Raw genomic sequence first — 13278 nt, 5'->3', positions numbered from 1 at the left:
CCAGGAGTGACCCTGGCTTCTTTGCAGGAGAAGAACAGAGACTTCCGTTTTTTGAAGCTTGTGGTACAGAGCAACTGGGGAAAACCAGGGTACACCTGTATTTATCGAGTGCAGGTGCACGGGAAGGTGGATGGAACCAGTGCCATCAGCCAGGTTTCAGATGTGACGAACTCGCTTCAGTAAGAATTAAAGAGGAAAATGGAGAAACAAGGAGAGTGGCTGGCTGTTAGTCTGGGGCACAGCAGTGTCATTTCAGTGGCCTTCTCACAGCTGCCAACTACTGCCTTTCGCGGGCCAAGGCCTTCCTCAAGCTTTTCACTTTCTCTCCACCCCAGGAATGTTTCCTAAGTAACCAAAAGGAGACAACATTCCCATCGCCTTTTCTTGCCTACTTCCTTGTCAAAATCCTTTGTGGGTCATGATCACCAAAGCACGGGCCCATTCCATTCACACAGCACCTTGACTCTGGGGACAGGATCCAGTGGGGCCCCACACAGGGTGCAGCCATGTCTGCATGAGGTGATGGGGTCTGAGCAGCCTTACTGCCGTGAAGGGGGAGATGTTTGCTCAGCTTCCCCATGCCCACATATGCTCCCAGGCACACCCCTTGCCTTCTGTCTTCTGCTCGACTTTAAGAGAGCCACCATTTCCCCGTCCTGAAACAACAAAACACAGTCAGCTTCTACCTGCATACTATACATGCAAACATCTGTCTTTGTCGTGAAGAGATTTGTCCAGGTCAGCTCCACATTTATAGCAGCAAGTGTGCAAGGCTGTGGACCTATACCCATTACTCTCGGACTGATGTAAACTCCGAAGCCTAAGTCCAGCACTCCCACCATCATCCCTACTACTCTGCTAAGTCTAGGAGGCATGAAAACCCGTGGACTCTCCTCCTGACTCCAGTGGATACAGCTTTGTGGGAAAAGCTTGGCTACTTCAGCTCTCCGTCCATGTCGCTTTCCTCGTTTGCCTTTGAACTGAATGTGGGAATAGGCAAGCTCAGGTGGACAGTTACGCTGTCACACAGCTAATTCATAGTTCAGGATAGGGGAGATTTTTGAGAATTCCACTGCCTCTGTCCTCTGTTGGTAAGGAAATGAGACTTCACTGGTACATGCTTCATTTTCCGCGGAAGACTCTTGTCAGGACCGCTGGGAAGAAAAGCATCTGATCAGCTGTCTGCTGCAAGAGGATGGCAGTAAGCTGAGAATCAGGTTGACTACGGTTGCAAGTCCTTTCTGTAGGACACCTGGTCCAGTGCCTCTGCTCAAGCACGATCATACAGAGTCATCTGCTCAGGACTGTGTCCAGACAGCTTGTGAGTATCTCCAAAGCTGAACAATTCGCAACCTCTCTGTGCCTGTGGCTGTGCCAGGGCTTGGTCGCTCTTGCAGTAATATAGTTTCCTGACATTTTAGAGGGTACCTCCTGTGCTTCAGTTTGTGCTCATTGTCTCTGGTCCTGTCACTGGGCACCACCGAAAAGAGGCTGGCTTTGTCCTCCTTACACCGTCCCTTCAGGCATTTATACACTTTGTTAAGATCCTTGTGAGCCACCTGCTTTGCCCTAGTCTCTCTCATCCTTTCCTTATAAGAGAGATGATCCAGTCCCCTCATCATTTTTGTGGTCCTCGTTGAACTCCCTCCTGTACATCATGCATCTCTTGTACTGAGGAGCCCAGAGCTGGGCACAGGACTCAACATGCAGCTTTACCAGTGCTGAGTAGAGGTGAAGGGTCACCTCCCTCGGCCTGCTCAAAATCCTTTGTTTAATGCAGCCGAGGATATAATTTGTTTTCTTTATGGCAAGGGCGCATTGGTGGCTCGTGGTCAAGTGGATGTGCACCAAGACCCTCAAGTCCTGCCAAGCTGCTTTCTAGGATATATTGGTGCCTGGGGCTTTTCCTGCTCAGGTACATCACTGTGCAATTCTTGCTGTTGAACTTCACGATGTTCCTGTCAGCTTATTTCTCCAGGCTGTTGAGATCCATCTGGATGGCACCTGCTGGTGTATCTGCCACTCTTCTCACTTTTGTGTACCCTTGCTGAGGGGTACACTCAACCCCTTCATCCAGACCATTCCTGAAGGTGTTAAACAGGATTGGACCCAGTATTGACTTCTGGGGTACACTGCTAATTACTGGCCTCCAAAATAGTCTTTGCACATGGAGGACAGGGAGGTGATTTGAGACGGCTAGCATGGCTTCACCAGGGTGTCGTGGTTTAAACCAATCCACACAGGTCGTCCACTCACCCACCCCACCCCCGCCGACCCTCCCCACTCCCGGAGGGATGGGGAGGAGAATCAGGAGAATGTAACTCCCACGGGTTGAGATTAGAACAGCCCAGTAACTAAGGTATAACACAAACCACTGCTGCTACCGCCAATGATAATATTGATAAGAGAAAATAACAATACGATACCACCACTGAACGAGTTCGACCCCCCTGAAGAGAGAGAGCCTGCCCTTCCAGGTAACTCCCAGTTACCTCCCCGGGCATGACGTGCTGTGGTATGGAATACCTCTTTGGCTAGTTTGGGTCAGGTGCCCTGTCTCTGCTTCCTCCCGGCCTCCCTCATCCCCAGCAGAGCATGAGACTCACAGAGTCCTTGGCCAGAATAAACATTACTTAGCAACAATTAAAAACAATCGGTGTTATCAGCTCTCTGCCCAGGCTGGAAGTCAAAACACAGAGCTTGCACCAGTTACTAAGAAGGAGCAAAACGGCTCCTGGTAAACCCAGGACACAGGGGCACGTCGTGCGTGACCAACCTGGTTGCCTTCCATGATGTCCACGATTTCAGGACAGATTCAGTGTTACTGTCTAAATCAATAAATTGGTGCACACTGTAACAGGTTCTGTGGTTTTGGTGCCACCAGAATAATTTTAGTCACAGCACAGCAAACTTGTGCTTAGAGCAATGACAGGAAATGCTGTGGTAACCATCACACAGTCAGCGGGTCTTTTACCAGGATTGGTACTATTATTGCTCTTTGATTATCAAGTGTTGTTAAGGCATGCAGAGAGTACACATTTTGCTGAGGCGCACAAGCGAGTCTCATCAAATCTGAGTACAAGTCTACCCCATTAATTATGAAATAAAACGGGCAAAATAGAAAGACAATGCTCAGTACTTTGCAGCAGTGAACAGTGCTAGAATCATTAAGATAAAAAATACATTGGTTTTACCTTAAAAGGAGATTAGATCACAAAAATTCCACGAAGTCTGGATTTTTATTGTTTTCTGTCCATGCAGTTGAATACTAATTCTAAGATACATAGACTATATAGGAAAACTTAGCAGTTATTTTAGAGGGATAGACAATAAAGAAAGTTTGAATCATCAGATACCATATACTGTAATGCAGGCTCTAGCAGAGAATTTGGTGCAGCCAGGAAGTCAGACTAAAGACTCTGGACATTGTCTTCCTCCTGAACTCTTGTCAGTGACACCCTACCTCCAATCTTTATGGCTCAAATTTACCTTTTCACGAGACACTTTTGAAATGCTTAGAAGCATGGTGTTCAGTGTATTAATGGTCAAGTAAATACAACTCCATAATAGGTGTTTTCTGAGAAGAAATTAAAAATATTAAGGAACTTGTGGAAGATTTCAAAACACAAATAGCATTTTCCTCTTCATCACCAAGATTCTTCCCAGTTTGCTGTTCAGCTGGATCCCTGCTGTCTGAACATCTACCACAAAAATAAATACTCCATGAAGTTTTACACCATGTTATGTATATGAGGACAAAGGCCATATGCAAACAAGTTACAGAGGCTATTCTGATACGTAGCCAAAAGAGTTGAAAAGGTGCAGCTATTTTCAGACACATCCGGAACATGAGCTGATCCTCAGGGTTTACAGCGAATACACAGGAGAGACGTACTGACAGGAAAAAAATGAATGTACAAAGAATAACCTTGATAATAGAGATTCAGAAGTTGGTATTATCTTCATCGAAATTATCTCCTTCAGGACAAACTCCTTAACAACTCGGTTTGCATCCTCTACATAAACAAAACTTATCCTCTATATAAACATGATAAAAAAAAAAAGGCTGTTGTGTCAGTCTGTAGACTGCAAATGGAGTATAGGGGAAAAGACATGGTGCGAGTTGTCCACTAATTTTGCATTTCAAACCAGCTAGAGATACCCTCTTACATAACACCCAGTATATCTTAATCTTGGCCAAAGAAGTCTTCTTGTAGCTAGGTGGCATCTCCGAATTACAGAGATGCTCAAAAGCTAATTAAAAATTGTTTGCCAAATACTGCTTTTATCAGAAAAAAGTCATGACTTTTTAATTACAAATTGTTTCCAGAAGCATTTTTCTTAGATTACCAACTCAGAATACAATACCTGAAGAGTATGAAAGTTTAAAATACTGTTTTCTAAACAAGAAATTTTACTAGATTTTTAAGGTTTTTTGTTTCACATACTTTCTTTTTTACTGAAACCTGTGTAAAACATGACATATGAAAGGTATAAGTGAAAGAAAATAGCAGTCATTTTACTTCAGAGCGTGTTGGAGTGCAGAACAATAAAACTCCTTACTCTTCACATTGGGTAAAAAGCAAGAGCTTACCAAAAACAAACAAAAGTTTCCAATGCTGAGATATTCACAGAAACCATTTTAAAAGAAAGAGTAAGCTGTAGTCCCTTGCAGTGAGGGAGGAAATATTTTGAAGCAAGGTAACTTATGTTCTTTGCTAACAATATAATGTCATGGGGGAAAAGGAACACCAGGTAACACGACATGCGTGAGCTGACTTTATTAAGTGGCCAAAAATGTGGGACAGGCTGCGTTAGGTAAATGACAGTGCACACATGCACACATACGCCTGTGCACACAGACACACACAGAGTTAACACAGTACAGGGGGATGATCACTTCTCTGGCCCTGCTGGCTATGCTATTTTTGATAAAAGCCAGGATGCCATTGGCCTTGTTGGCTGCCTGGGCACAAGCTGGCTGACCAACACCCCCAGGTCATTTTCCACTGAGCAGCTTTCCAGCCACCCTTCCCTAAACCTGTGGTGTTGCATGGGGTTGTTGTGGCCCAAGTGCAGGACCTGGCACTTTGCCTTGTTGAACCTCGTACCACAGCCCATTGATCCAACCTGTCCAGATCCCTCTGCAGAGCCTTCTGCTGTGCCCCACGCCACTGCCCAGAACACTGTCGTGGGCCTTGAGAAACAAATCTCGTGGAAACATGGCACCCCAGAGAGAACTGAGTCAGACAATAGGACTCATTTCCAGAATAACCTTATAGACGCTTGGGCCAAAGAGCATGGCATTGAGTGGGTATAACATATCCCCTACCATGCACCAGCAGATCAACACTCCCAGCCAAATACACTGAGGGTGCACTCAATCCCTTCATCCAGATCATCAATTAAGATATTAATCAGAACTGGCCCTAATACCAAGGCCTGAGGGACACCGTTAGTGACCGGTCACCAACTAGATGTGACCCATTTACCACCACTCTTTGGGCTCTGCCATCCATCCAGTTTTCAACCCGGTGAAGAATTATCTTACCCAGGCCATGAGACCCAAGTTTCTCTAGGAGAAAGCTGTGGGAAACAGTGTCAAAACAATGTCCACAGCCTTTCCATCATCAGCTGGGCGGGTCACCTCATCATAGAAGGAGAGCAGTTTGGTCAAGCAGGACCTGCCCCTCATGACCCCATGCTGACTGAGCCTTGATCCCTTCATTGTCCCACATGTGCTTTTATGGTCTCACATAGGATCATCTACTCCATGACCTTCTGTGGCACTGGGGTCAAGCTGACAGGCCTGTAGTTTTTTGAATCCTCCTTCCTGCTGTTTTTGTAGAGATGTGTTACATTGGCCAACCTCCAATCCTTTGGGACCTGTCCACTAGGTCAGGACTGCTGACAGAGGATGGAGGGTGGTTTGGTGAGCTCCTCTGCCAGCTCCTTCAGCACTCCTGCTTGGAATCCATGCAGCCCCATAGACTTGTATACATCTAAGTGGAGCAGGAGGTCACTAACCATTTCCTTCTGCATTATGGGGACTTCAGTCAGCTCCCCATCTCTCCCATCCAGCTCAGGGGACTGAGTACCCCGACGATGGCTGGTCTCACTATTAAAGACTACGGCAAAGGTGTTATTTAGTATCTAAGCCTTTGGCTTGTTCTTGGTTGCTAGGTTTAATACATTATGCTAATACAAGCAGTTTTCTTTTTTAATACATTAAAAATTAAAAGTGCTTGTACTAGCAGAGTATCTTGCACATAAGAACTTCACTGATTTGGGAGTGCTTTGCTGTGTTCTCCGTACAGCCTACCCTTGAGCGTTTGGCTAAAGACAGGAAATTTTGTTGTCAGTTTCTCTTATTGTCATGCAGGTTTTCCCAGCATTAAAAAGCAAGTGAGGTTATGAGCTGGCACAAGCAAGACGTACACTAGCCTGGCAGCCTGTGACCTCTTTCAGACAGAACAGACCATCTTAATGATCTGACCCAAAGATACCATGAACTAGGGCTACACACAGTTGACTTCCCTGGGCTCTGCCATATGCTTACTCCCAAAGCACAGCCTCCTCCAGCAGCTGGTCCCAGACGTGGTGATATGGCTCCCACAGTGCGTGCCAGAGAGCTTGTGAGAGCACAGTGCTGACAGCCACAGGCTGAGTGACAGGCCTGTAATCATCAAGTTGTCTCTAAATTGGAGAGACATCAATTTGATGGATGGACCACTTGGTGGATAAAGAACTGGCTGGATGGCCACACACAAAGAGTTGTGATCAATGGCTCCATGTCCAGCTGGAGACCAGTAACGTGTGGTGTCCCTCAGGGATCGGTGTTGGGACCGGTCTTGTTTAACATCTTCATCACTGACATGGACAGTGGGATTGAACGCGCCCTCAGCAAGTTTGCCGACGACACCAAGCTGTGTGGTCCGGTTGATATGCTGGAGGGAAGGGATGCCATCCAGAGGGACCCTGACACACTTGTGAGGTGGGCTGATGCCAGCCTTATGAAGTTCAACCATGACAAGTGCAAGGTCCTACACCTGGGTCGGAGCAATCCCAGGCACAGCTACAGACTGGGCAGAGAAGAGATTCAGAGCCGCCCTGCAGAGAAGGACTTGGGGGTGCTGGTCGATGAGAAAATGAACATGAGCCGGCTTCAGTGTGCGCTCGCAGCCCAGAAAGCCAACCGTATCCTGGGCTGCATCAAAAGGAGCGTGACCAACAGGTCGAAGGAGGTGATCCTGCCCCTCTACTCTGCTCTTGTGAGACCTCACCTGGAGTATTGTGTGCAGTTCTGGTGTCCTCAACATAAAAAGGACATGGAACTGCTGGAACAAGTCCAGAGGAGGGCCACGAGTATGATCAGGGGACTGGAGCACCTCCCGTATGAAGACAGGCTGAGGAAGTTGGGGCTGTTCAGCCTGGAGAAGAGGAGGCTGCGTGGAGACCTCATAGCAGCCTTCCAGTATCTGAAGGGGGCCTATAGGGATGCTGGGGAGGTACTCTTCATTAGGGACTGTGGTGACAGGACAAAGGGTAATGGCTTAAAACTTAAACAGGGGAAGTTTAGATCGGATATAAGGAGGAAGTTCTTTACTGTAAGGGTGGTGAGGCACTGGAATGGGCTGCCCAGGGAGTTTGTGAATGCTCCATCGCTGGCGGTGTTCAAGGCCAGGTTGGACAGAGCCTTGGGTGGCACAGTTTAATGTGAGGTGACCCTGCCCGTGGCAGGGGGGCTGGAACTTGATGATCTTGAGGTCCTTTCCAACCCTAACTATTCTATGATTCTAAGTAAAGCGAAGTGACAACTTAAGCTCAGTGTCAGCCCAGAAAAGCCAAGCAACACAAAAGCAGCAGCTGGAGACAGGACTGAAGATGAGTACTCCAGCATAGCTCTGCTCAGGGCTGGTGCCTGAGCCTGAGGTCAGATGGGATCTTGAACCAAGGGGCTGGGAATGCCAGGTGAACCTTCCCAGAAGAACCTTAGAGCTCTGACAGCACTTTTCCTGCAGAGCAGATTTCACTTCCCACTTCAGCCCAAGAGGCTCGCTTGTTTTGGGCCTCTCTTAGCTCTGCTTTGATTCCTAGTTCTTTCTTGGCTCCTGCCCTGGTCCTGATCCAGATTTCCAGGCCTTCACAGGTAGCATTACAAGGCTGTGAAGTTAAAGCTCATACGTCATTCATCTAGTTGTTGTCTTCATATATTTTTTCAGAAGTAATGCATACTAGATAAGAATGTCTGTGAAGTGTGAGTCCGAACTACTAGTGGTCATGAAAAAAATTGAGTACATCAACACTGAATGAAGATCATCATCATTAAAGGCAGTAAAATGAAATTCCATGGTCTCTTCCTCTTTCTGTCTGTTCAAATATGAGAAAAAGTAGTAATACTTCTTTTTTTTAAACATTCTGTCAACAAAATATTCTCTGTTAGAGGAAGATGCTAGTGGGACTGTCTGTGGAAGGAAGTGGTAGAAGGGTAGGTTTTTAAGAGAATATCTGAAGATTGAAAGAGCCATGTCCTCCAGGTAATACAGGCATCCCCTCCAAACAACGAATGAGCAGGGAGCACATTGCAATTTAACTGCCATTAAGATAAACAGGATTCAAATGATCTTTCATTTTTTCTCAGATCACTGTGATCCTCTTCCTTTCCTACTTCTAGCATTTGAAATTAGTAATTGAATTAAAAATTGAATGTTTCTAAAACAGTTTAAAATAGTAAGTAGGTGGATATTGTAACATGTACTGTGAACTTGAGTGAATCAGGAACTGAAGGATGAAACCAGGAAAGACGGGTTTTTTTAGGTATCTTGTTTTTTTAGGAATCTTGTTTCTAACACTAGGTGGCAGTGAAGTACACACTATGAAGCCAAGTGGGCTGTAGGAAGTGGCTAAGTTCCATCACAAGGCTTCATTTTGCATTGAATTAACTGGATAAGGGGGTTTCCTGGTAATAACCTTCCACAAAAGAGCATCCGTATTTAAGGGGCTATGCAAAGAGGATTTGTAAGTCATCTGTGAGGTCTGATTCAGAATTAAACCTGGCACTATGACAGAAACTCAGCAGACACTTGGCATACTGACAATTTAATAATTTAGATTGAGACTTGAAGGCAGAGTACAAACTCTATCCTGATACAATGCAGACTGACTCTTTGTCTGGTTTCATATGACCCTGGCTCATTTACTGACTGACGTATGCAGTTTGTTGACAGTTAAATATATGCTCTCTATTTAACAGGGAGATTTCAGTATTCATCCATATGAAGGGTTTGCAATGGTGCAACCCATATGAGGAGGAAAACTGAGCATGTACTGAATTCTAAGAACACTGGAAGTGCCCTATATTAAACAGCCTCTTGACCTGGTCCTTACTCTGTTGAGAGAAGAATGAAGAACAATGAAACAATGCAAGCACCAGATGAGGGACAATGCCTTCTTCCTGCCTGCTTGCATCTGCATCTGCTCTGTATTCCACGGAAGAAAAGTCTCAAAACAATCCATTATGGGGTGATTTTGATGAAGTTGTCTTGCTTGCATTTTAAGGTTTGCATTTTCGTTACTTGTAGAGCTGTCTGGATCTTGACATGTTTAGCAGAGCAATTAAAGGGCAGGAACCCTTCTATTCTGATTATGTCTTAAGACTTGGGCAAGTGACTTGTTTGCTATGACACTGAGGCTGTTTGCAGGATGTGGTCTGATTCCTTCATATGACTTCTTTTTTCCCCCTCTAATTGTAATAGGCAGTATTTTCCTTGATTAATCATTCTTTTTGAAACCATAATGATTCATTATGGTTTATTTCTGCTCTTGTCCTTGTGTGCCGTTAATTTTGATCCTTGCAGTAATTTGGAATATGATCCTATATTTAGTCAGATAGAGGTAAAGTACCAGAGACTACTCAGTTCCTCAAAAATCACTTTCACTGAAAAGTAAACATAGCCTAGTAATAATTTCAATATTATAATTTTTATCACAATTACAACCTGAACAAAGCCTCCCAGCTCCCTGCATGTGTAAGGTTTATTCTTCAACAGCTTTCCATTGGCCTCCAAAACACTTCCTTAGTTACGACTTTGAGCAGAAGCATATTCTGTGCTGCTGGTATAAGGTAAGCAAAGACTAATTCTGACATCCCCAACCTAAGAAGTACTCTTTTCCACAAACTATTGAAATCAGTATATTTTTGTCTAAAGAGTTGTATGATGGAGACTGGCACATGGCAGCAGCATCTGGAACCAGAGTAGCATCAGCATTTGTCTGGTAATTAATATTTAAACTCAATTATAAAAGCCAACACAGGGATATGAGTTATCTAGTATTATTTATGTCTACATCCAAGAAGCACTTTACTCCCAAGGAAGGTATGTCAGCCTCTGGAGTTCATGTTTATTTTAGCTGAGATGGGCACCCAAGCTGCTTTTGCTACATTTTACTTCTTCTGTCTTGCTGCTTTGCTGTACTGTCCTGTGACAGTAGGTTGTACTGAATGACTGATGAATCTGTTTTTAATGTGCTTAAAGAACTGGAAGTCTGTGCAGATCCTATGACAAGGATGGGAAAACTGCAGCAAGGAGAAAACTTGTATATCTCTTACAAACAAAACAGCACACTAATATAGAGTATGGTTTAAAAAATATTTTAACCTTTCATAAACTGAGATGCAAAACGGTCTGAATTCTAATATAACTTTTATCCAGTAATAAAATCTGACACTAGTGACTCACCTGTTCACTCCCCGTTCCTTCAAACTTTTAAGAAGATTTTGTGACAGGAACAAATATTGGCTATTCACTTTAAAGCTCCATTTCTCTGAAACCCACTGATGAAAAAGCATAGTGACTCATCATTCTTGTGTGTGGTTCTTTACTTTATAATATTTGTTGATAATGTGTGAAATGCTATAGACTCAAACCAAAAAGAATAGGCCTCTAGTTACGGTCTGTTGGAGTCAGGTTGGAGTCATAAATCGTAAAACACTGGTAAAAATACAGTGACTTTCCACAAGTAAATGAAAAGTGTTTCACCTTTTCATCAGTTGCTGATGCCCCTAGGTAATTAATTACTTGATTTAAAAGGAAGTGTGGACGGACAGAAAAACAAACCTCTCTTCTTGTGAAATATCCAATGACACTTACTTTGCAGGGGTTACACAGAAGTCTATCAAAATAGAGAGAGGAAAATGAATCAACTGCAACATGTGTATAGATGGTCCCACAAAATAATTCTGATCAATTCTCGTGAAACTTTCAGTAGAGTTCAATCCTGAGTAGCAATAAATTGCTTCTGACATTGCAGCTGTTTATATACCATTTTCATAGGCTTAATGAAATATACATGTGTACATTCTCCCTTGTCTGCCCTTGACTCTTCCTAATAATTTCATCTTTTTCTAGACTTCCTTTGCTATAACAGCCACCTTAAAGCAAAAGGAAAGAAATACAAGCCATTTGATAAATGCTGTCAGTTAAACATTATATTGGGTACATTCTAGGTATTAGATATGTTCTAGGATTCATATAGCTGCCCATTCAAGCTATTTGTCCTAATTCTGCTTATGAAAAAATATAAGGTGTCAGTGATAAAAAAGAATTTCTTAGAGAACATTGTTTGGCTGTGATTATTCTGATCAGTTTAATAATTATTAGTAGTATTAAAATTTGTAATCTACGCAGATTTTAAACTAAAATACTGTCTTATTTTTCGCCTGCGAACTGAACTTTTATTTAAAACTTTTCCAATACCCATCTCTACAGACCCAAAGTTTGTACCCGTCTGCACAGATTTTAAACTACAGTGGGGCTTTTAACTGCTCCATCTTCCCTGTTACGGTTTCTTTCCTTTCTAAGTAGTGACCACATGTTGCTCAGGTTACGGTTTCACATCAACAGAAAAGCTGGCTGCCATTAAAAGTGACAATCTCTCCATCACTCCCTGCTTTGGCTGCATATCTTGCTACTCCCTTTGGGTTAGCTAAAGGCTAAACAGCTAAATGAAAACTGAACGCTTTTCCTTTCCTTTGGTTACTTTTCAACTGTTTCAGTGTCCTGATCCAGCTTGCTGTAGAGATGCAGAAATCCAGTCACAGCATGGAGGGGGAGAGAAGGAGGGCAGAAAAGACATAAGACTGGGGAGGAGAAAGAAGTGGCAGGAACTTTATCCTCATGTCTCAGTCTTCCTATGAGAGATATACTTACTTTGTGTTTACCTGCAAAAGCCTTTGTGTAACAAGGCATCCTGTCAAGACTCAGATGTAATACTGAGGTTCTAAATTCAGGTTCTTCTATGTGGCAAGAATGGAGACATACATCAGATTCTTTTGGCATCAGATGCAAGATCCCCGTTTGATTTAAGTAGAATAAAGATTTCACTTTGGGGAACACAGAAATCAATGTAGTCGTAGAGTCATAGAATCATGGAATAGTTAGGGTTGGAAAGGACCTTAAGATCATCAAGTTCCAGCCTCCCTGCCATGGGCAGGGACACCTCACACTAAACCATGTCACACAAGGCTCTGTCCAACCTGGCCTTGAACACTGCCAGGGATGGAGCACTCACAACTTCCTTGGGCAACCCATTCCAGTGCGTCACCACCCTTACTGTAAAAAACTTCCTCCTTATATCCAATCTAAACTTCCCCTGTTTAAGTTTTAACCCATTACCCCTTGTCCTGTCACTACAGTCCCTGATGAAGAGTCCCTCCCCAGCATCCCTGTAGCCCCCCTTCAGATACTGGAAGGCTGCTATGAGGTCTCCACGCAGCCTCCTCTTCTCCAGGCTGAACAACCCCAACTTTCTCAGCCTGTCTTCATACGGGAGGTGCTCCAGTCCCCTGATCATACTCGTGGCCCTCCTCTGGACTTGTTCCAGCAGTTCCATGTCCTTTTTATGTTGAGGACACCAGAACTGCACACAATACTCCAGGTGAGGTCTCACAAGAGCAGAGTAGAGGGGCAGGATCACCTCCTTCGACCTGTTGGTCACGCTCCTTTTGATGCAGCCCAGGATACGGTTGGCTTTCTGGGCTGTGAGCGCACACTGAAGCCAGCTCATGTTCATTTTCTCATCAGCCAACACCCCCAAGTACTTCTCTGCAGGGCCGCTCTGAATCTCTTTTCTGCCCAACCTGTAGCTGTGCCTGGGATTGCTCCGACCCAGGTGTAGGACCTTGCACTTGTCATGGTTGAACTTCATAAGGTTGGCATCAGCCCACCTCACAAGTGTGTCAAGGTCCCTCTGGATGGCATCCCTTCCCTGCAGGGTAAC

Source organism: Lathamus discolor, chromosome Z, assembly GCF_037157495.1.
Source record: "Lathamus discolor isolate bLatDis1 chromosome Z, bLatDis1.hap1, whole genome shotgun sequence".
In the NCBI taxonomy this organism is placed as follows: domain Eukaryota; kingdom Metazoa; phylum Chordata; class Aves; order Psittaciformes; family Psittacidae; genus Lathamus; species Lathamus discolor.
The sequence above is the reverse complement of the archived record's forward strand: the minus strand, read 5'-3'. Positions refer to the sequence as shown.